Below are 25,728 nucleotides of genomic sequence, written 5' to 3'. Positions count from 1 at the left end.
AGGACCTCTGTTTTCATATTTGTATATTGAAAAATTCACAAATAAATCATAAAAAAACACTTTGATTTGCTGTGCCGCACGGGCAATATACATATCGTAAATTAGACATATGAAGTATTACAATTATTGTTTAAAATAGTCTACGTTTGAAAAAAATATTGAAGGGAATCAGGAGAGCCAGTTCAGATGTCTTTGGCTCGTAGCCTAGGCCTACTGCAGACACACAGGTAAAGAACGGTCTAGACCCTTACAAAAAAGAACTGTGTCAAACCACAAATTTCTGAGTATCAAAACCGTAGTTTTATTGCCTATTTATACATTATATTTACATTTGCTGTGAAGGTCCTTTATGGGGAAAAATATTATATTTGGTCATTTCTGTTTTGGGATGATTGTATTAGGAACACTGTTATGTCACATAATATACATTAAATATATATATATATATATATATATATATATTTATTTTAAAATGGTTATATTTTGGCCCTCAGAGTTCAGGTAGTAAGGAGGGCCCCTTAGCAGGATTTTGCCTAGGGCCCCATGGAGGTCTGAACTGGCACTGTGTGCCTGCCTGCGTGCGTGTGTGTGCGCACGCGCGCGTTGATGCACATTCGGTGTTTGTGTGTGTGTGTGAGTGTGAGTGTGTGTGCATTCGTGCACATTCGGTGTGTATAAGAGTTCAATTGCTGAGAGAAGAACTATGTTTGAATTAGGCTTGAATTAGGCTACAACAATTAAGAGCTTTTTTTATGTTATTGCCGTATCTGAACTTCTAGGAGGAGAGATGTTTGTTTCTTGCTCAGTGGTGCTGCCAGCATTGTGTCATCTGTCCCAATAGCCTACTTATGGACAGTATTATACAGACATGAATGGCTGTAACACTATACTATGGTTTGCACTAATAATAATAATAAAAAAAACATTTGCACAAAGCAAGCCTATCCACTTTACTTAGATATGAGTATTAAAATGATAAATCAAGGGACATTTTGAACAGATATAAATGTGCGATTAATATGTGATTAATCACGAGTTAACTAGGACATTCATGAGATTAATCACGATTATTTTTTTTAATCGATTGACAGCACTAATAAAAACATTTGCACGCTTAGGAATGGCAGAAGCCAAACTAAAAGACTATAAAGAGGTAAAGCAGGCTTTTCATGGACATTATATCGGAGTGCATACCGTAACGTTATTCATGAGTTGTATCCTGATAGCTTAGAGGAACAATACAGGCGGAGGTGCTTTTCTAGTTTATGTTTGTGGAGAGAATGTGCAGCACTGAGCAGCGGTCATATTTTGTACCGCTGTGAGGTACATCTAGTTGAGAGTTGTGTTGTTAACCGTGATTTTTACTTTGCATACCAGAAGACTCTGGGCAAATAGGGGGTGGTGTTAAGAAGCCTAAAGACCTATACTTCTGTCATCCCAATTTACATTTCAAGTTACTTGCACATTACTTTTAAAAAACATTGTGTTTAAAAAAAAAAAAATGTTGAAAGTATCTGTAAGTAAAATATCCAAACTTTACCTTGTAACCATCTTTTTGTGGCTTATATATGTGGCTGATAACCTATAAAAAATAATGGTAAAATGGCTCTCATGCTAAAAAGGTTCCCGACCCCTCGACTAGGGAGATGTGCTACAAAGGTTAATGCCCTGGCTGCCCCTCCTCCTTTCCCTTCACAACTGAACTTCTCTGTGTGAGACTTTCTCGGCAGCAAGCACGCGGATGCTTGCAAAGTAGCCTATACAGTACGGCCACTTCCTACATGGTGACATATGATTATAATATGACAACCTAACATTAGCCTACATGGAACTTTAATTGTGAAGAGGACATAACATCCGTAATTTGAGTGGTTCAGACCACACCCAGCCACAGTCTCTTTTGTGGTAAGTATGCACTATTTCCTCTCCCCTCCGGTGTGCTGTTCCACTGTATATCATGTGCAAGCCATTTACCAGGCAGGAAGCAATTGAATTACCATTTTTGTTAAAACAGGGTCAAAGGTCTTCTCAATGCCATTGGAACATATTCTACGAGGTAATTCTTGTTCCTTTACTTAATCTATGTATGTGGATATTGCAGGCATTTCCTCATGGTTTTACTGTGTCTGATTGACGTCTACATGAAACTTTAGGACTACAATGTGTACAGTATGAGTGAGTAATAGTTTCAGTAATTTGATACATATATTGTACACAAGGGTATTTCAACATGCTTTACATAAACAAAAGCAAAGAGCAGGTAAAAGCATAACAGGGAAGTAGATTATTCAAAGTCTAATTATTCAAATTGCCATTGCTCATTGCTTTATACGGTTAACCATTACTATATACATGTATAGTCCATATGTATAGGCCTATAGGTTTTTTTTTTTTTTTTTTTTTTTAAATGCTTTTACGGGAAATATAAAAAAAAAAAAAACGTTTTTGTGACTATGATTTTATCATGGTTTATGGTTAAACCCTAGTATGACTTTGGTCAGATTTGAAAGGTTCTCTGGAAGGAGAACACCATCCCCACCATATAGCACAGTAGCATCATGTTGCAGTAAGTTTCATGCGAACATATCGTATAAAAGCCATACAGCCAGGAAGCATACACCTCCAAAACAATTGCAACAAAGTAAAGGTTTTGGGAGAGACCATAACAAAGCATTGTCCTAAAGCCAGGCATTGTCTGTGATATCCTGTTGTTACAGTTTTTCTCAGTCACTTTGGTACATTTCTTGAATCATCCTTAACTCTCATGTTGTCCTTGGGGTCAATTTGACCCCAAGCAATGTTTAACATCATAAAATATATGGTTCACTTTTCTTGTTTTGCTTCAAGTTTCATGACTTTTCCTCATTTGAAGGGTACAACAGAGTAAACATGAAATTTGCACACAAATATGTTTCCAATGTCCTGTAAAAAAAATAGTTACGTTGGTGTTCTTGGGGTCAATTTGATTCTGATGCTTTTTTGACTTGGCATGGTCGTGTAAAGCTGTTTTACCTTCATATTTCACCATGATTTTGACTGAACATAAAGAGCAACTAGCATAAAACGGTTCGCCTGGGCAGGGTTTTAGCCACATTGCGTATTTCTCTTGCTTTACTGTAACCAGTTATCGTTAAAGCTTGTAGACCTTTTACATCGTTTCTTGACTGGCCTGTCACTGTCAGGTCCTGTAGCATCCTCGTCCTCGGTCTCTCCACCCATTTTTACATTGTTACAGTTTCTTCGACACACTCCGACTAACGATCTGCTGCTTCTCTCTCGCCGCCACACTGCACTGACTTGCCTGAGCCGTAGAGTAAGTGCTACAGTAGCCTACGTCATTAGAGCCAGTAAGCTTGCGCACAAATCTTGCAAGTCTGTGCAGCGAATAATTTGCATGTAGTGGATAAATGTAAGCTACCAACACAATATCAGATTAAACAGAAATACTAATTTTACGTATCATATAGAAAAAACGGAACATTCAGTGTCCCGGGAGAATATATTTTTTTTTCCTGGACAGACCATTAAAAACCGGGACAATCAGGTGAAACCGGGACAGGTGGCAACCAAATGAACCTGTTAGCAATTAAAATTTGAGAACTGGTTTGGTGTTAACCAGGCGATCCTCCATGATCATTGCAAAACTGGAATGAAATTAGACAATTGCCAGACAGGTAAACAAAATTATAAATTCTTCCTATTTTATTGTTTACAGGCGACTGCATAAGAACAAGTGAAAAAAGTGCATCTTTATAGTTGGAGAGAATTTTGTGGTAGGAGCAGGCTTCACACAGTTTTTTATTCTTTCTTAGAATGCAAGGCCAAACGTACAAGTGTAGCCTAACGTTGTCAAACTCGATTCTGGTCAGAGTGCACACGTGACTTCTGAGACTACTGTGACTTCCTCAGCAGACACAGTAGTGTCGAAATGTTAGAAGTGTTTGCACTGAAATGAAAGACTGCTAGCAATCAGTGTGCTCCAGCTCCCTCTCTTCATCTTAAAATGTATAGTTTATTCAATATCGTTTATAAATAATAAATACATGGAAAACAACATTCTGTGTTGATATAGCATCTGATACAAAGTTACATATATAACTGATACATACACAAACTTCACAACTGGCGCCTTGATGTCCTGCGACAGGAAGTGACACATTACACGTTTTGAGGCAGCTGGCAGCTGCCTTACGTTTCAGACAGGCCCTATTTTGTATTTTTAGTCTGTGTGTGTGCAGTAGTTTCAATCATTTATAGTAGCTGTTTCAATAATCACATTTTAAACATAGATTAGTGTGTGCTAATACTAGTACTGTGTGATCTGTGAGTAAAAGATGAATAATAGTAGCCTACATGCTCATTTAAGCCTGCCACTAAAGTGCAACTCGAAACTTCCCACACAAAAAAAAAAAACAATTAGCACAAAGGTAATCCTAGTTTGAACTGCAATAGACTCCTGGTTCATAAATAGTTAGTTTTATTTCTCATTTCTGCTTTTCTTTTTTCATGATACCAGAAGTCTGATGCACGACACAGAACTGAAAGCTTGTTAACTGAAGCAAAGATCCTTCATTACTGCTCCGCTTTAACCCTCTCTGACTGAAGCATTCCATTCAAGTGAGATTTGCCTGAACAAGGTACAGTTAGTAGCATTTATTTATATACCGTAGCACAAATCAACAGAATATTAATCTAGCAGGGGCAATGCTGATGCAGGGCTGTTGATTTGACATGGAACTACACTCTCATCTGGCGTAATAATCAAGGGAAGTTGCAAACGCAGTGATATTATCACAAACTACTTACTGCTTGTTGTCTATGGGGACTATTTTCAGATATCACTGTGCCCATGGTACGTTTGCAACTTCCCTTGATTATTACGCCAGATAGTTCCATGTCAAATCAGCAGAGGTGGGACAAAGTCATTGTTTGGCAAGTCACAAGTTAGTCTCAATTCATTGCCCTCAAGTCCCGAGTCAAGTCCCGAGTCAAGACAGGCAAGTCCCGAGTCAAGTCCAATAAGTCTCAAGTCAAGTCCCAAGTCCTACGGTCTGACTTTCGAGTCTTTTTAAAAATCGAGTGAAACAGGTATTTTGTCAATTGAATTTGTGTGTGCTGAAGAGATTAGATTGAGATGCAAATCTGTCTAGCAGAAATGTCAAATGGTATCTCTAGCACATTCTCAATGAAATATAGGCCCTGTGTGTTAACATATGTGCTCAATTTGTTAAGAAACCACTGATAGGCCTACACAAGCTGAAATAGTTTTAAAACGTGTGACCATGTTTATTACATTACAAAAATAGGCAAAGCCGTATTGCCATAAGGGGGATACAGATAACTCACAGCAGTGGCAATCCTAGTCTCTGCTCAAACCTCCAGTCCACACACACAGAAAATGGTGTGTCTTGTGTCTATTTCATATTTTGAATTCATAAACTTGACATATTTTGTTAACAATTTATAGCATTTTAGGATCTGCATAATTACTTATAGCTAAAAATATTCAGTAATTTGAATACTTCATATTGATTACACTTGTCTTTAATGATATTACAGGGTGGTGTGTATGTCTAATTGAGTGCCTGTCACTTTAAGAAGTACGTGAACGTAATTAGGTTTCATTCGGTTAGAAAAATAGTCACATAGTTCAAGGATATATGTTTTCATTAAATAAAATGAATGTTCAAAAAACTGACAAGGTAAAGAAAATATTTCTGATGTCATAGAAAATATCTTGCAATGTTAACTTCTATGATTTAGGTAGGCTACCGTGGCATGGCATTGTTGTCCTGTTCACTTTTTCCTTGGTCATGTTTAATTGGGTGGGTGCTTAACTTACTCTACCATGACATGGAGTTTGATATGTATCCAATGAGTAACAACCAGTGCTCAAAATAAAACGTTATAGTAGCCTATTCTCCTCCTGATAATGTTAGTGGAATGGATTTAATGTGAATGTACACAAAAAGACGCAGTGGCTATATGATACAGCGCATGTTTGAGGTGAAAATGTTCCACCTTTTAAAAGCCTAATCCTAATCGTGGTTAAATCCATCAATTAGACACCAGAATCAGTAGGGTAGGCTACCAGTTTTGTTTCATAGTAGCCTACCAGGCATGTCAAAAGCAGGCTAGGATGAAGCTGGGAGGAATTTAACAAGTTCGACAGAGTCAGTCGTTTCTTGTTGGTCTCCACGTAATTTTTGTAGGCAAACGAATTAACGAAATAATCTTAGGTATCATTTTGCTGGCGCATTCACGTTCGTTGTCTGGCCCTGCGTGTTGTCTATCTTGTTCCGCGTGGTTGGCCGCTGTCGAATCAAAACAATCTACAGTAAGTGATTTGATTGGATTTTGTGCCGAATACGCGCATTGTCTCACGCACAGGCGCACACACATAAATATAGATAGATCAGTCCGTGTCTACATTTTATCTTTTTGTCTTTCGTTTTTTTATGGGAAGTAGCAAGTCTTTACAAGTCAATAGGCGCAAGTCCAAGTGAAAGTCCGAGTCATTGATGTTAAAGTCCAAGTCGAGTTGCAAGTCTTTTTATATTTTGTCAAGTCGAGTCTAAAGTCATCAAATTCATGACTCGAGTCTGACTCGAGTCCAAGTCACATGACTCGAGTCCACACCTCTGCAAATCAGCCTAGAAAAACGCCAGGTTTCATTTTCAGTTGGTCTATTGCACTTTCTAACTTGAGAGGAGACATGTTTTAAATGGGAAAATTACCAGAAATCTTAGTCACCTTTAAACATGATGCTAGCAGGTGAGAAGCTAATGGTCTAATCCTATTCAATGATCTATGCTAGGCTGAAGCTAAAAGTTGTATCGCCAGACTCACAGAATGGCTGGATGAACGGGAACAAGGTAAATGTGGATTGTTTTGCTCGAGGGGAGGTGGGAAATGAGCTTATTTCCAAAAATGGCGGAATATCCCTTTAACGTTAACTTGGAAAATCAAGGAGAAACAGCGAATCAACAGTGAACAAAATCTAGCAAACAGTAGAACGTTTTAAATCTAATCGTCGGAGTCGGCGCTGTTGTGTGTTTGAAAGATAAGTTAGAGGCGCCAAGACCCGCCTTATGTTGCTTCTGATTTGTTTATATTGCGTGATGCCTTCCGTGCAGTGTTGGGGAGTAACGCATTACATGTAATTGAGTTACGTAATTTAATTACAAAATCAATGTAACTGTACTGCCTAAGTCCTAAACTGAGTAGTACTGGTTGTTGATAGCTTAACGTTTCCGACGTGCGCCCAGCGCGCTCCAATATAGCAAACGGAGAGTTCAGCGATAGAATAATATGAAGGTTTATTTTCCTTCTAAAATCACACAGCAGCAATAACATTAACTCATAATACATGTAACCAAAATAACAAACCGATTTCTCACTAAGCTAAAATACATAGCACATAGCACACGAGCACATAACACACGGGCACAGTCGAAAAACTGTTTGCTTCCCAATCAACAACACCTGTGATTAGGTTCAACCAGGTTAAATGGCCTAACTTGGCTGACCCGAGGTCAACTGAGCCACACAGCAAGTACAGCCCCCTAGTGGCACGGGGCAAAATAACATGAAAATAAAGCAGAGTTGATATGGCTCATACAGTAACAGTAATATATTATAGTTACTGTAGAAAAAATTGTAATTCAATTACAGGTACTTTTGAGATTTTTCAAAATTACAATTTGAATTACATCTCAATATTGTCAGCAAAACTTTGCGAAGAATATTGTATGTAAAAAGAACTGTTTCCCTCCACAGCCATAGTTTGATACGGGACCTTCTGATAGGCTCTATCACGTCTACAGCGCCATCAGCGTAGGCCTACATGCCTGCCTGTAAACGTGTTATGATTATCATTATATTATCCTCACAAAAAATTTGATGCTAATTCATGTATTGAATGCCCTTCCTGCCTTGTGGGCTTGTACAGAACTGCTTGGCAGCCTGAAGACCAAGGCCGAAATCTTCGCATGGATTTGGGGACTATATATATCATTCAAAAATCGGAAAAGTAATCAAAAAGTAATCAAAAGTAATTAGTTACGTTACTCAGAAAAAGTAATTCAAATAGTTACACTACTATTACATTTTAAACAGAGTAACTTGTAACTGTAACACATTACATTTCTAAAGTAACCTTCCCAACACTGCTTCCGTGGTTGGTGAGATTTAGGCACAAAGGACTGATGGATTGGTTATTGCTATCAGTCAATCAGAGCTCGAACTATGGCAAGGCAATGACCAACGTTTATCATCATGAAAAAATATAGTGCACTGAATGGGGAAATGAGAAAGTGAGAAATGTCAAGTATGGCGTGTGGTGTGAGAATGGGTCAAATTGCGTGACTGTCACGCTCAAAGCGTGAGACTTGGCAGCCCTGGCTGATGTTTCATTGCAGGAATGAGTCTTTAAGCATTACTGGCTTTAAGTTATAGTGGAAATTTGGTATTAGGCCTACATGGATATGTTAAGTATGACCATAAGCTACAGTAGAGTCATGGACAAGGGGGTGACCCTATCCAGACCCGAAACATTCCAAACTTAGCCAATTTTTACCGATTGTTCCATAGCGCTATTAGCATGAGCATCCGGGCATGTCTCATACTGCACATCAATCGTTTAACCCTATTAACCCATCTAACTGTACAAGGCTAACGAGAGCTCCAGACTTCGTCGACAGTGAAATTAGTTTTTTGTAAAATTGTATGTGTTCTGACAGTTTATTAGCTTAGAAATCTAGACGCACCCTAGCGGGCAAAAATATTTTTGCCTAGCGGGATGGTCTAGGGTCGCACCGTTAAGGCCAAGCCTGCGTTCCCGCTAGGGGTGGGCGATATCGTTTGCGATATTATCGTGACTGTTGTTTTAATGATGTGCAAATTTACATTATCGAGTATTAATTATGAATTACTTGGGGGGAGGCGGGGCACACTCGAAATCACACATTGAAACCCCATAAATTCACTGAATCAGGAGGAGTGCAACAGAAGTGAGAGAAACCGCTGGCTGCAGCAGAGCAGGTCACATGATCACGGAGCACATTGTCACACGCACGCCTAATGTTTATGTTGTGCGGCTAAACAAAGACCTCTTCCTATTGTTGCAAGAACGAGGACACAAGAGTGCTGGTGTACTTGACTATTCATGTTAATCTCCACGTGAAGTAGCGCATACACAACCACTAGGTGTAGTAAAGCATAAACAACCACTAGGTGGCAGTACATCCTGTAACATCTTCCTTTTACATAATAAAAGTTATGCTACCTGTATACAAGTATATGTACTGAGGCACAGAACTTAAACCTAGTTAGGCTACCAGTATAACTAAGGCACACTGAATACAAAACGGAACAGAACTAAGGCCTATACTGAATACAAAAAAACAAAACAAAATAACATCTGCCATCACACTGGCAACAGAATACAGTTGTACATTTGTCTCTCCCTTGTTTTTTTTGTTTTGTTTTTGTTTTTGAATGGTGCACAAACAAACTATTCAAAGATCAAGTCTGTTTGGTGCCTTGGTCAGCCGACCATAGTGCGACGTAACTGGAGGCCTTGTCGGTGTGGATGTTGGATCCACAGCTGAGCTGTCGACATGCCTAGGTGGGGAAGCGCATGCTGTGTGACCACCAGGCTCCACGATTGGTGACTCTGGCCCCTTTTGGTTCATAGGGAGTTCCTCTCTCAGCTCCCTCAGCAAGCCGCTCTGCACATGACTGTCTGAGTTTTGTGGTGTAGTTTGCTCTGCCGGCCGCAGATCTACCCTGTTTCTGCGGTATAGCGATCCCTCTACCTCGACCAGGTAGGACCGTGGGGCGACCCTCTGCACGCAGGATCCCCGTCTCCAGATGCCAGTCCGATCACCAGGCATTGGCTTCATTCGTACCCCTTGGCCTACCGTGAGCTCTGGTAGGTCCTTCGCTGAGCTGTCATAGCTGGCTTTGGAGATCTGCTTCCTGTGACACAGTTTCTCCAACACTCCAGACACCACACACAGTTCCAACAGCTTATTGGCCACCGGTAGCGCTGTCTTAAGACGCCTTGACATCAGGCGCTGCGCCGAACTACTGTCCATCCCTTCGGTCGGCGTGTTGCGCCACTGTAGGATCGCTTTCCAGGCATCCTCGCCCTCACGGCGAGCTTTCTTGCATAAGTTCTTTGCTATCTTGACTGCGGCTTCAGCTTTGCCATTGGCCTTGGGGTGATACGGAGATGACGTGATGTGTTCAAACTCCCAGTCTTCTGCAAACTGTGCTTTGCAGCGCTTGATCGTGGTTTCGGCCTAGAGATCTGGGAGGAGATCAAACTCCCAGAAGTCCGAATAATGATCCACTATCAGAAGAAAGTCTTTGCCATTCTGTTGGAAAAGGTCAGTGCTAACCAGTAATTAGAAGTAGAAGTAACGCGTTACTGTAATCTGATTACTTTTTGAAAGTAAGGGATTACAATCGCAAAACAGTAATTAGATTACCTTTACTTTCCTGCAAGCAGGCTGCGCTACTGCGTTACTAAACCGTGATTTTAATTGCTTTGTGAGACTGTCTGACAATCAGTCGCCTATAACGTGCAAGGCATTCCTAGAAATGTAAAGAACTGACGCATATCAGCAAGAACGGAGTGCAGGAGAGAGCATGACCATGGTGCATTTAATGGCCTTCATGAGTTGAGGTTTTCCTAAACTTTTCCCATAGTTCGGGAGGGAGTTCTTTTACTTATCTTTACTTCACTTAATTCTTCTTTCTACTTTCATTTCATTTCGATAACTTATGCTTTATACTTGTTTTCGGTGGACATAAGGGTTAATTTTGTACCGTCGGAGTCTTTGCGAGACAATGAGTAAAATGTCTGTAAATAATAGGTAGAGCCTGTATCATTCTCTGTAGTCGTTTTCAGACATAACCCCTGCAGTAGCCTATGAGGTTTGCCAAACGGAGTTCCGACCCTTCGGTTAATTATACATTACAGATTCTCTGTGGGTTTGAATGAGGGGTGGCGCAGAATATGCGGCCGCTGTCACAGGGCTTATAGGCTACTGTTTTACTTTTACCACCGACAGCGCGCACGTTTCGAATGTTTCTGTAACAATGCAGCATGTATTCTGTTACATCCGCATCCGCAGCATCGATGAAAGATTGGAGCATGACATCAGAGGATTAAAGCAGAGCTTTAAGGATCTTTGATGACATGCAGGCAATTCGAGCAGAATAACTGCGTAACGTTTAATTGGAACTCAGCAGTGACGCTCGTTGTTCATTTAACATAATCTGAAGGAATTCACGTTCAAGTTCTTTATTTACAAATGTGTTGCATGCAGTTCATAGTTTCCAGAACTCGTTTATGCAGAACACACTGCATTTGATTCTATTTTATATGATGGAATATGCAGAAAGAATCTGAAAGGTGTATTGCTTTATAGCATTCAGGTTGTGTAGCCGAGCTAGTGTGTTTTTGAAAAGTAACTAAGTAAAGTAATTAGTAAAGTAACTAATTACTTTTAGAAAAAGTAATCAGTAAAGTAACGGGATTACTTTTTTGGATAAGTAATCAGTAACTAATTACTTTTTCCAAGTAACTTGACCAACACTGGATATGAGCTGCAGAAACGAGAAACGAGAAAAAATGACTTTGATATGAGATATGAGTTCCTGTTGATGATGACGTGTAGCCTAGTGCACGATGGAAATAATTTGAAGGAATCTAGTAGCAGTCTTGTAAATAGTGACACTGTCTTTGCAAAATCCTAATCTGAGACTGGCCTGTGAAACTCGATGAATTGTCTTTAGATGTCAGAGGGTCTGAGACTGTAGTCTTTCAAAAATCTTTTCCAAATCTTTGCAAAGTCTGTCAATGTAAGGTAGACTTAAATCGTTTAGTGTAAGCTGCCAATCTTAGCGGTTTTTAGTCCGTCGGAGTCAGTCTTTTTCTAGTTTTGCCGTTACGACAATATCAAGCATGTTTGATATTATCGGAAGTCTTTTCAGTCATGGCTCATGCAAATAGTGACGTGAACATTAAAAACCAATAGTGACCTCGTTCCAACACGAAACAGGAAGGGGCAAAATAGGCGACAGCTGTAGCTTATATGATTATTTGTTATCTAATTTCTTATAAATTATTAGTCTAATTATTCTACGTGACAGAACAGCTCTATATCTGTTAGGGACGTCACACATGAAACAATGCTGCAGAAACGCGAAAAAATGACTTTGATATGAGTAGGCTATCATATGAGTTCCTGTTGATGATGACGTGTAGCATAGTGCACAACGGAAATAATTTGAAGGAATCTAGCAGCAGTCTTGTAAATAGTGACGCACAGTCTTTGCAAAATCCTAATCTGAGACTGGCCTGTGACAAGAAACTCAATGAATTGTCTTTAGATGTGAGAGGGTCTGAGACTGTAGTCTTTCAAAAATCTTTTCCAAATCTTTGCAAAGTCTGTCAATGTAAGGTAGGCTTTATCCAATTCAAAAGGATCCAGTAGCTGTAAGTTATACATTTGTATAGGCCGGCATAAGCGTGAACTCCAGATTTTTTTATTGCCCCAGGTTCTCCTTTATTCATTTTTTCCCCATTCTTCCCATTTCCCTACGTCACATGTACGACACCTGAGACTGCGCAGGAGACCTATGACGGAAATAGAAGACCAAAAAAAAAAACCTCGACTCAGGGAATTGAAAGCAGTTCTGTATAGACATGGCAAGTTTTCATGGTAACCATCGGCGCAGCTGTACCTAGCTGATTGTGAAAGCCGAAAAGAAATAGACCTAAGTAACGGCGAACGTTTAAACCAGGGCTATTCAACTTCAGTACCAAGAGGGCCGAATGGAAAAATCACTGGGTTTTCGGGGGCCGCATAAAATAAGACGCCGCAACATAATTGTATCCAACAATATTTGATAGTCAGAGCAATATTCAGTTCAATTCAATTGAATTTTATACAGTGGCAATGTCAGCAGCCTATGTCAACAAACACTGGAATAGAAACTAAGAATATACTATCCATATCCATAAAAAAAAGTATATGAAAACACCCATGTTAACCATATTATTTCATAGCTGATGTCTGATAGCTGCCATATCATGCATCAGTGGGAAAAATTGCACAGTGTTGATTTAACTATAGCCTTCAATATAATTAGGCTCCAATCTAATTATCTTGAACGCACAGCGCCAATCTCTCATATAATTCGCGTTGAATTTAAAGAAAAAGTAATGTCAGCTCTGCCTCTGTGTATCTATTTCACGATTTCTTACTGCCAAAGATTCTAAACTTCGAGCCTGCGCAAATCACAAACAATCCCATTCCCACGAGTGGAGTGAACATGCTCTGTCTAAAGCTAAGAAACGTCTAATTGACAACGATAATCGTTCATTTTACCCTCTGCAACAAGTACGAGACTTTCATGTTTATTGTGCAACAAATTCATCGCTGTAATGAAGGAATATAAAGTCATGAGGCACTTCTCAAACCACAGCTCCTTTACCACTAACTTTCCCGAGGGCTCGGAGGAACGGAGACCGGATTCTAACACTTTCAATTTGCGCAGGCGGTAAGAAATCGTGAAATACACAGAGGCAGAGCTGGCCTTACTTTTTCCTTTAAATGCAACGCTAATTATCATTTAATTAACATTTAAAACTAGTTACACATTTGGAAATGTCAGTTTGTGTAGTGATGTGTTCTCCGAGTGAAGATGACTGGAAGCATTAGTCTGGCCAATAGGGGCGGGCCGACAGTGTGCTACTCGCCAATCAAAATATGCTCACCCATCAGAGCGAGTTCATTCTCATGACGAGACACGCGGGCCACAGAAAATTTTAACCGGGCCACATCTGGCCCGCGGGCCGCTAGTTGAATAGGCCTGGTTTAAACTATGTTTGCCATGGGTAGTGGACAAAAAACACTAAAATAAAACAATAGCCTAAATATCTGTAGTGCGTAATGGACACGGTTGCATTAAAAGTTATTTCAGCAATACGAACATTTCTCGTCGCACTACGCACGCAGTTCAACCTATTCAGTAGTAGACTAGGCCTACTGGTAAGAATAAAAACTACTTTTAGCCCTGGACCTATAGGGGATTGTTTCCCCCAATAAACCGTTAGACCTTCTTCAGATAGAGGTAAAAGCTAGTAAAGTAAAGCTATTTTCACAAAGACTTGTAGTGTGCGGATTCTTCTCTTAGATATCCAGTCACTCTTAATCCTGCACCTCACACGGATGAGCGGTGATTTTTTACCTTTTTGCTCCCAATAAACCGTTGAAATTTGCTTCCTCTGTCTCTGCTGACGTGTAGGCCCACGTGATGGCTCTGTCCATATCTTTTACTGTCTATGGGCTGATTACGATTGATAACGCCCATTCAATGGACTGATAACGTCCGAAGCGGGTGCCACTGCCGAGATAGGGGAGAGAGGGGTAAGATGAGCCGAGGGGTAAGATGAGCCATACCCATACAGTCTATGGTTTCTAGGATACGGTAAGCAAATTTAATTCCATGACAGCATTCTAGGTGGAGGGGACCCTTTCCTAACATCTGTAGGAAAATTTGGTAAGAAAGATATTTGGAATAGCCTAATCTGTTTTTTTGCTATCCGAGTGAATTCCATGTTTGTCCAGAAGTAAGATGATTGAGAGAAAACAAGAATAAAACAACATTTAGACGCATTATATCTGATATGGTGCCTTTATAAGCTATTATATGAGGGCTAATCAAAATGACAAATCTTAGCCTAGCTTGTCATGAGAAGCATTTTTTCCCCGAAATGGTGGCTATGGGCTAAGAGGTGGGGCAAGTTGAGCCAAAAACAGCCTGACAATATCAGGCCTATATTTTAACAAGGCTTTTAAATTGCAGTTGAGTTTATTTTTGATATTATATTTTAACATATGAGAATAATGTACAATACTATATTTTAACATATTTTAACATATGTTAAAATAAGGTAATATGGTATGTGAATGCTTAAAACTGTATAATGTGACTAGTGTCTATGAGTGTGTGTGTGTGTGTGTCTGCTTGTGTGTGTGTTTTATGTGTTTCTATGTGTATATGTTCACTGTGTTCTCTGCCGTCACTGTCACTCCAATATCAGATCACACACACACACGCAGGCACACACTCACAGGCATGCGCGCGAGTGCACACACACACATATGCAGGCACACACTCACAGGCATGCGCGCGAGTGCACACACACACATACACACGCACATGCAGGCACACACTCAAACACACGCACACATACACACACACACACACACAGGCACACACACAGATACACCCACAGAAAGAGAGAGAGAGAGAGAAAGAGAGAACACACACAGAATACACACAAATAACACAGAACACACACAGACACAGAGAGAGACAGAGAGAAAGAAAGAGAACACACACAGAATACACACAGAACATGCACATACACACATGCAAACACACACACGGGCACACAAACGCACCCATACACACACACACACACACACACACACACACACACACACACACACAGGCTATAGTACATTACACACACACTGTGTGTGTGTGTGCGTGTGCGTGTGTGTGTGTGTGTGTGTGTGTGTGTGTGTGAGGTGTGTGTGTGTGTACTGTGCATCTGTGTGTGTGTGTGTGTGTGTGTGTGTGTGTGTGTGTGTGTGTATGTGTGTGTGTGAGGGTGTGTGTGCATGTGTGTGGGCGTGTTTGTGCATGTGTTATGTATATGCGTGTGTGCTGGTGCGTGTATGTGTCTGTGTGTGTGTGTGTATTTATGTGTGTGTGTGTGTGTGTGTGTGTGTATGTGCCTGTGCTTGTCTGTGTTTGTGTGTGTGTGTGTGTGTGTGTTCCTGCATGTTTGTGTGTGTGTGTGTGTGTGTGTGTGTGTGTATGACCGTAGCATCCAGCACCCATAGCAACCATTCTCTTTTATATATTTGGAAACTAGGTCATTAAAGGTTTCTAATGGTGTCACTTATATATTTCTAGGACAAAAACTAGCAGAGATTGTGATGTGTGTTTGGAACAGTTTTTCAAATCCCCAGCGGGGGATTTAGACTCCAGAGGGTTAACACCACCATCTACAGGCCGATGGGTATACAGTCCTGAATGTACACATAAATCCATTTATTTTATAGCCCCCCACGGATGAAATTCCACAAAACTTGGCATATTCCCAGGGGGTGTCAGGTTAATCATACACATGAAATTTGGTGCAGTTCATAACATCTCATCTGAAGATAGGGGCAATTAAAGCAATATTACATTGCATTTTCAATTTTTACCATGGGGGGGCAAATCACAAATGACTGGTTATAAGCTAAGTTGATGCAAGCTCTTGAGGCCAACATACCATAAACATTTTGTCATCCTCGGCGCCACGGTTCAGGTAGTTATGTAGGAAAAACTGTCATTTTTGGGCTTCGGGCGGGGGCAGCGCGGGGGTGGAGTGACCCCCGGGGACGAAACGAAAATTTTACACAGAAGTCTACTGGGGCTACATGCCCACCAGTGATGCGCGGGTACGTGTCTGAACGACCCGCCCCGCCCCGCCGTTTACAACTAACCCGACCGCAACTCGGACCGCAAAAAATAATTATTGAAATACTGGACCCGACCCGCTTCCCGACCCGCTTATTGTAAAAAGTAGTCTAACTTAGTCGTAGCGTCATTGAGCTACGCAAAACTGGTATCTCATATGCATGTAAAACAATAATATATATTGCCTAATTATATATAGCCTATAATTGCTCAGAATTTGGGAAACATGCATTTAGTCTACCTTTTTTTTGTTCCGTGTCAGCGTTCATCCAAAAATTAGGCTATTTGACTCAACATTGAACATAATTAGCCTAAGGATTTTCCTATACAAATTCTGTTTCAGCCGTTCCTCACATGAATGCCTTGAAGCTCTCCCAAGCATGAAATGCAGGCATAGAATATTATTAAGAAACTCTTTATTAACGTCTTCATCAATGGACCAAAACAAAAACCAAAACCCATAGAGCCCGATTGAGTGCGTCCGCGATTATAAATTGCAGCGAGATGAAACCTTTATTGCACGAAAGAGCAGACGTGGGGCTTTCCAACGAGCCACTTTATAAGTTGCGCAAGGACGCACATTGCATGCTCATACCAATTGTAGGCTATATGCCTTGATGACATTAAATTAAGAAATATTTCCTGATTTGGGAAACTTTTTTTGAAAGCATATGCTCTGAGAACAGAACACAACTGCATGTCAAGTGTAGCCGAGGGTCTGTCTACGTAGAAACAACAAGTGCATGTTCGTGACAAAATGTGGGGGATAGAATCGCGTTTCAGTGGGAATGCTGCAAATTATGTCTTTCTCTTCTAAAGACAATTATGTACGATATAAATGACAAAAAATTAACGGCATATTTTTTTTACCGACCCGACCAAACATGACCCGAATATCATTAAAAATATTTTTTCTTGACCCATAACCGCGGGTGACCGCGGTCACCCGCTCGATTTGGATCAGCCCGCGCATCACTGATGCCCACCAAGTTTCATGTGCTCCGGTGTTACGGTGTCCCGGGAATCGCTGACGAAAAATGACGGGAAAAAATAAATATAAAAAAAAAAAAAAAAAAAGTTTGACAACAACTATATGACCGCTTCGCTAGCTATGCTAGCGGCGGTCATAATTAATTATAACACTGCACATTCAACATGCGTTAGCACCAGTTTACAAACCTGCATGGCAGCTCAACTCCAGCACAGTGTCACAGCAGCAGCAAGAGAACCTAGCTACCAGGGGGTCAAGGCCGTGTAGATTAGCTTCGGCATGTTAGCAAGCGCCATTTTCAAGTATGGCGCCTCATGGAGCATTTAGAACCAGCTCCGTGCACGAAAATCCGTGTTGGGCACGAGCTCTCATGCGCGTACATGTTGGTGGACGGGTACCTACCATAGACAGTAAAAGATATGGACAGAGCTATCACGTAGACGGCAGCAGAGACCGAGGAAGCAAATCTCAACGTTTTTTTTTAGGTCTTCTTGTCTCCTGCGCAGGCTCAGGTGTCGTACATGTGACGTAGGCACGTAGTCTGACCGAGTCTGACCTATGGCGACGCTTTACTCTCGCTGGACGCATGCGCCTTTAACACTTTAGCATTGACTTCGGAAAAGCGTTAATTACTCAGCCGATAAGACAGTTACGAGATTATTACGTCAATTTCACAATATAGTATGTACCCCGACAATAGAAAATGTTCATATAAAGGCTTAAAACGCTTCAGCTCTAACGTAATTTGATGTCAAAGTGGCGCTTACGCCCCATAGGATTCAATGGAATGGCCAGCCAGCCACGGTCTTCTTCTTAGCATGGCGGCCGCCATACTGTCTACACTCTCAGAACGTTCGCTGCCCCCTTGGTACCTACAGCCAATCATTACTCTGTGCGACACTCCACTGGACTCAGGTGTGCGTTCCCAGAGAACGACCACTTGCTGAATACTTCCGCATGGTACTGCAACTAGAGGGCGGTCGTGAGCAAGTGGAGAATGAATGGAGGTGAATGGAGTTTCTCCTAAAATCCACTTTTCTCTGGATATCATTTTTTGTGTAGAAATCGGAATATTGCATGTGAAAGGGGGGTCAAGGAAAATACACACGGCTGAGTATTTTTTAAGTCCCTTAATGGCTCTAAAAAGCCTTTCAAACGTGTCAATGATGTCATTCATTAGCAGGGTGCTATTTTTGAAACCACTTAATCCACAGTACTCTTCACGTGACCCGCCGGTGGGTCGGTTCCCCCCCTCTACCACCTCTCCCCACCATTCAGTCAATTTTGAGGGTTATAACTAGTGATGCTCCGATCGATCGGCCGCCGATCATGATCGGCCGATATTGGCTAAAAATGGCTTGATCGGCGAACACCAAAAGTGCCGATCAAAAAAGCCGATCATGTGACCTAAATTACTTGCGTGACTTTTTTCCACTTGCATGCACGGCGCTCAGGCACACAGCCTAGAGAGGAGCAATGACAACATGAGTAATATAGGCTTAAGTTTTAGTTACCAAATTAACCATTTGCAATGTATGTCGTGCTGAAATCCCTCGAGGTGGAAGCCACCAACAACGTTTTAACACCACAGACAACTGAATATGTCGGGTAGGGTATGAGAAACAAAACCAGCCAACTTCCCCATCCTTCAATCAGCCGACTGTAGGCCTACTAAACGATAGGGATAATAAGAGATGGAAAGACATCACGTTCAGAATGTATTTGCCTCCGCGAACAACCTCTCGTTGTGGAGGATAATATATAGGCCTAGCCTAGGTTACGATTTTGCTAATATTTGTAGCCTAAAAGATTTTTGAAAGACTAGTCAGACTCAAAGACAAGTGACTTAAAACCATAGAGTTTTAAGTCACAAACTAGTCACAGACTATGCAAAGACATGTTTGATATTGTCGTACCAGCAAAACTAGAAAAAGACTCCGACTGACTTACAACCACTAATTGACACCTTACATCAAACGAGTTAACGGGAGCGCACCGCGATTCCAGTACAACTCCCATGGTTTCTGTCCCGACTTTGGATATTTAGTCGCCGACTGTGAAAACATGGCAATATCGAGCAATGTAAGTAGGCTTCAACCTGCCTTGATCCATGAAATGCAGGCATGAAACACGAATGTGCATCTCCCCGCATTACTAAACAGTGTAGCCTACGTTGACAAGCTGAAGAATAGGGTATTAGCTTCCCAAGCGCAGACGCCTGTCCAATGTTCCCGCTAGCTTAACTAGCGCACTTCATTGACTCAAACTGGTGGCATTTAACGGCATGTTTCAGTCATGGGGAATTCCAAGAGAAAAAAGCCTTGCATTTTTTTGCTTACAGTAGCTTACATTGTTTCCTTCGTTTTGTACTTTGTGGCAGTAGGTTTTGGTATAACACGTTTTTCATTTAATGTAGTCAGTGTATTAAGAGGCTATACTTTTCAGTAGGTAGGCTATGTGTAATTTGGTCTCATCCCATTTAGGTGATCTAATGCGTGTTGGTCTGCCTGACCCCCTCCCTGTATGGAACTGTCATGCATGTCACTCTGCATATTTGGAAAAGATAGCCAAAGTTATTTCATTTTCTAAACATCTGTTCTTCAACATCTTGACTAGCCTATAGGCCTACTGTTTTTTTTATGCCACTTACATTAATTCATAGTTAGTTTAATTTCTAAAAATGATGCAAACTCTGCTAGATTATTGTTAAGATTGTCATTCCCCTGCCAATCTGCCATTCTGTGATCGGCAGTGATCGGCAATCGGCCGATCATGATTTTGGTGATCGGTAATCGGTGATCGGCCCCCAAAATGCTGATCGGAGCATCTCTAGTTATAACAATGTTACAACCCATAATGTCATACATTTTCTGAAAGATTGGACTCTCGGGAATCCAAAATTGACCATTTTTTGTACTATCTGTTTAGTGCTTTACATTGTCAGATTAATCATAGGTACTATATCTTAATCAAAAATGCCCTCCTCCCCCTCCTCCGCTTTTGGTGCCACCCTGACATCTGGCTGCAGTGTAGCTGCACTACAACAAGTAAATGCCACATATTGGGTACTGAAATATTCACAAGAATCCATAGAAATTGAATCTTCATGTTGTTTTATCCAATATGAGTTGTCCAGATGTATAGTCTAGCAGCTTATATACAACCATTGATCCAACAAAGTAAATGCAAAAATAGAAATAGAGACTTTTGTGTAATTAGTCCATATTTTGTGTAGTTACTCTATATCAGGACACCTGACATACAATCCAAAAGGTCTACAAGAAACCTCAGAGTGTTGCCTTTAATTTGAGACCAAGATTATGCTTCTACACAAAGGGGTTCATGTGCAGAAAACATTTGATTGTCAGTGTAAATTTTGGATTGCCAAAAGTCCTATGGGAAGTTTACATAGGGGATTTTTAAAAACGCATGGACATATCTTGGCAAATAATGGTCTACAGCACTCATATTTCATGTTATATTGATCTACTTTTGCACCCAACCTAACAAGACCTGGTGCTGGGGCTCAATTTCGTTTCTAGGTTAGTACATATGACTTAGAGGGCTGATATATGGTCAGTTTAGAGCTGCTTGCAATCCCCCTGGAAGAAAAAACTATATTCTAGCCTCTGTGGCCCTGTGTCAGTACATCACACAGTTATCCTGATGGTCTCTACTGAACCTGCTGTGTCTCAGCCTTCCAGAGAGGTCAAGCCTTTGATTACAGGTCAAACTAAGTGGGAACAGTGGCCTCTAAAGCAGGCGCTGTGCCATTTTAGACAAACCTTAAAAAACTATACTGTGCATTAAGTGAAAACTAGAAACTCATGCGGTAGCAGAGGCTCATGTCAGAAACACAACAGGATATGGCAGCCCTTCAGACTACTTCTGTAATGCCTTCCACCTCCCCCCTCCTTCCCACCTGTTCTTTTGTTTGTTTGTTTTAATTCTGTCTTTTTTTCTCTTTCTCTGTCTTCATTTTAATTTCTAGCGTAATATTATTACAGTGCATGAAAATGCACTGTACTGTTCTTCCTATTCTTCTTATTATTACAGTGCATGAAAATGCACTGTACTGTTCTTCCTAGGCTTCTTATTCTTCTTCTTCTAACGCACGCAATTCAGCTTCAACCGCTTAACGTAGAAACTCCATTCAAACTATGTCGCGTAGGTCTTACTTACGCGATGTGTGCTTTGTATTTTTCAACTTTGTAACTTTTATACTTTTTAAACTATTAGTTAAAAACTATTACAATTTCCCCCATAGACTTAACATTGCTCATTATGACATCACGGCAGCAATTAGAATCTTACGCCAGGTGGCCGGCCACCTGGGCACCAACTGTCAGTTTCTCTCAGGCTTTACAATCTCTCTGAAGACTACATATTCTGTTCCCCTGTATCCTCTGCGCACAACAGTATCAAAATAAGTCCTCCTAATTCCATCCAACTTTATATCCATTCATCTTCTTCAAACCATTCACTCATCCACCCATTTTAAACAGTCTGCCTATAAACATCAATTAGACGCTCTACATTCAACTTTTAAATAATCTACTCTGTCTCAGGCTGGCTCTCTTAAGACTAGCCAGTTAAATTGATTACACCTGTATTTGTATCCACTACTCTCAGTAGAGAGCTGTGTCTCTCCATTCTACAAGAATATAAGGCACATTCCATCCAACATTCTATCCATTCATCTTCTTCAGACCATTCACTCATCCACCCATTAAACTGTCTATCAACATCTATTAAACAATCTGTCTATCAACATCCATTAAACTCTCTGTCTATCAACATTAATTAGACTATCTACATTCAACTTTTAAATTATTTACTCTGTCTCAGGCTTTAAGAGTAATCTGGCTCTCTTAAGACTAGCCAGTTAAATTAATTACACCTGTGTCAACTACTCTCAGAGAGCTGTATCAGTGTCTCTCTTAACAAGAATATAAGGCACATTCCATCCAACCTTCTATCCATTCATCTTCTTCAGACCATTCACTCATCCACCCATTAAACTGTCAATCAATATCTATTAAACAATCTGCCTATCAACATCCATGAAACATTCTGTCTATCAACATTAATTAGACTATCTACATACAACTTTTAAAGTATTTACTGTGGGTGCCTCTCAAGCAGCGTTTATATGTCCTCCCTCGCTCCTCGATCCTCAATGATCTACATAAAGAAAGATAGAAGAAGGGATAGACTATCCCATTGTTGCCGCTCCATCATTCTTTATGTAGATCAGTGAGGATCGAGGAGCGAGAGAGGACGCGTAAACGCTATATGAGAGGCACCTTCTGTCTCAGGCTTTAAGCATACAATCTCATTAAGACTACAGATCCTGTTTCACTACTTCCTCTGTCCACAACTGTTTCAAAATAAAGGTCCTCACTGCAATAATACACTATTAAATCATTTAACCATTGTAACTACTCAACTATTTAACTGTTCAACCATTCCAACTGTCAGTTATCAACTATGCTTCCAGTCAACTACACGAAAACTCCATGTACCTAGCAACCAACATAGCAACCATTAAAATTAAGCGTTTATGACTGTTTCCATAGCAACCAACATGATTATACTGCAGTAACTTCTTGTTTCCTGATAGTGGCCACCATGGATACCCTAGCAACAAATGTTTCAAAATAAAAGTCCTCACTAGCAAGTTAGCATTGTTAGCAATGTTAGCATTGTTAGCATAGTTAGCATTTTTAACATTATTTCTAGAAATCATCAGTTAAGTTAGCTAATCAACCTGGTTAGCATTGTTAGTTTAAGTTAGCATTGCTACCATAGTTAGCATTTTTAGCATAACTGCTAGAAATCATTAGCTAAGTTAGCTAATCAACCTGGTTAGCACTGTGAGCATAGTTAGCATAGTTAACATTTTTACCATTACTGCATGAAATCAGTAGCTAAGTTAACCAATCAACCTGAATATCATTGTTACCATAGTTAACATTTTAACATGAATAGTAATCATTAGTTAAGTTAGAACTGGGAATGTTTCAGCTTTAAACTGTCTACCTTCACACTATCAACTCTCTGTAAACTATGCAACCACCATGTTTACCCTAGCTACACCTTAATAACCACATCTACATTATCTATCTATTTTTGCATTTCATGCACTGGTAATTCCTTGGAATTGCATTTCTAGTTATTACAGTGCATGAAAATGCACTGTACTGTTCTTCCTATTCTTCTTATTATTACAGTGCATGAAAATGCACTGTACTGTTCTTCCTATTCTTCTTATTATTATAGTGCATGAAAATGCACTATATTGTTCTTCCTAGGTTTCTTATTACAGTGCATGAAAATGCACTGTACTGTTCTTCCTAGGCTTCTTCAACTTTTTATTATTCTTCTTCTAACGCACGCAATTCAGCTTGAACCGTTTAACGTATAAACTTCATTCAAACTTTGTTGCGTAGGTCTTGCTTATGCCATGTGTGCTTTGTATTTTTCAACTTTGTAACTTTTATACTTTTTAAACTATTAGTTAAAAACTATTACAATTTCCCCCATAGACTTAACATTGCTCATTATGACATCATGGCAGCAATTAGAATCTTACGCCAGGTGGCCGGCCACCTGGGCACCAACTGTCAGTTTCTCTGGCTTTAAGCATACAGTCTCTCAGAAGACTACATATCCTGTTAACTGTTTCCTCTGTCCACAACTGTTTCAAAATAAAAGTCCTCACTGCAATAATACACTATTAAATCATTTAACCATTGAAACTACTCAACTATTGAACTGTTCAACCATTCCAACTGTCAGTTATCATCCACTATGCCTCCAGTCAACTACATGAAACCTCCATGTACCTAGCAACCAACATAGCAACCATTAAAATTAAGTGTTTATGACCGTTTCCATAGCAACCAACATGATTATACTGCAGTAACTTCTTGTTTCCTGATAGTGCCCACCATGGATACCCTAGCAACAAATGTTTCAAAATAAAAGTCCTCACTAGCAAGTTAGCATGGTTAGCATAGTTAGCATTGTTAACATAGTTAGCATTTTTAGCATAACTGCAAAAAATCATCAACTAAGTTAGCTAATCAACCTGGTTAGCATTGTTAGCAAATTTAGCATTGTTAGCATAGTTAGCATTTTTAGCATTAATGCTAGAAATCATCGGTTAAGTTAGCTAATCAACCTGGTTAGCATTGTTAGTAAAGTTAGCATTGCTAGCATAATTAGCATTTTTAGCGTAACTGTTAGAAATCATTAGCTAAGTTAGCTAATCAACATTTTAACATGAATAGAAATCATTAGTTAAGTTAGAACTGGAATGTTTCATCTTTAAACTGTCTACCTTCACACTATCAACTCTCTGTAAACTATGCAACCACCATGTTTACCCTAGCTACACCTTAGTAACCATATCTACATTATCTATCTATTTTTGCATTTTCATGCACTGGTAATTCCTTGGAATTGCATTTCTAGTTATTATTATTTTTCTTTTTCTTCTAACGCTCGCAATTCAGCTTGAACCGTTTAACGTAGAAACTTGATTCAAACTTTGCTACGTAGGTCTTACTAAGGAGACCTGTGCAATATATTTTTAAACTTTGTAACTTTTATACTTTTTAAACTGTAAATTAAAAACTATTAAACATTTCCCCATAGACTTAACATTGCTCATTATGACATCACGGCAGCAATTAGAATGTTACGCCAGGTGGCCAGTCCAGGTGCAGCAGCTCCTCTCTCTCTCTCAGGCACACTGGCTCTCTTGAGACTACATTTTCTGTTCCCCTGTATCAACTGTATCAACATAAGTCTTCCTAATTCCATCCAACTTTCTATCCATTCATCTTCTTCAAACCATTCACTCATCCACCCATTCTAAACAGTCTGCCTATCAACATCAATTAGACGATCTACATTCAACTTTTAAACAATCTACTCTGTCTCAGGCTTTAAGGATACACTCTGGATCTTAAGACTAGCCAGTTAAATTGATTACACCTGTATCTGTATCCACCACTCTCAGTAGAGAGCTGTGTCTCTCCACTCTACAAGAATATAAGGCACATTCCATCCAACTTTCTATCCATTCATCTTCTTCAGACCATTCACTCATCCACCCATTAAACTGTCTATCAACATCTATTAAACAATCTGCCTATCAACATCCATTA

The 25,728-nt window shown here is 40.1% G+C and overlaps 1 protein-coding gene across 3 annotated transcripts in view; it reads left to right on the top strand.

Moving 5' to 3' along the window:
• The first annotated feature begins 1,734 nt into the window (after positions 1-1,734).
• The window catches only part of zgc:165582 (uncharacterized protein LOC100124609 homolog), a 36,419-nt gene continuing 12,425 nt past the window's right edge, over positions 1,735-25,728 (top strand). The window contains exons 1-2 of one of the 3 annotated variants that reach the window (XM_062532902.1): positions 1,735-1,905; positions 2,015-2,056. The gene's annotated coding sequence lies outside the window, so the exon portion shown is untranslated. Of the gene's footprint in view, positions 1,906-2,014; positions 2,057-6,846; positions 6,876-25,728 lie in introns of those variants that run through there. The other 2 variants (XM_062532904.1, XM_062532903.1) reach the window with 2 other exon arrangements.

The sequence above is a fragment of the Sardina pilchardus genome, chromosome 3, assembly GCF_963854185.1.
Source record: "Sardina pilchardus chromosome 3, fSarPil1.1, whole genome shotgun sequence".
In the NCBI taxonomy this organism is placed as follows: domain Eukaryota; kingdom Metazoa; phylum Chordata; class Actinopteri; order Clupeiformes; family Clupeidae; genus Sardina; species Sardina pilchardus.
Note: the sequence above shows the minus strand (reverse complement) of the source record. Positions and strands in the feature narration are given on the sequence as shown.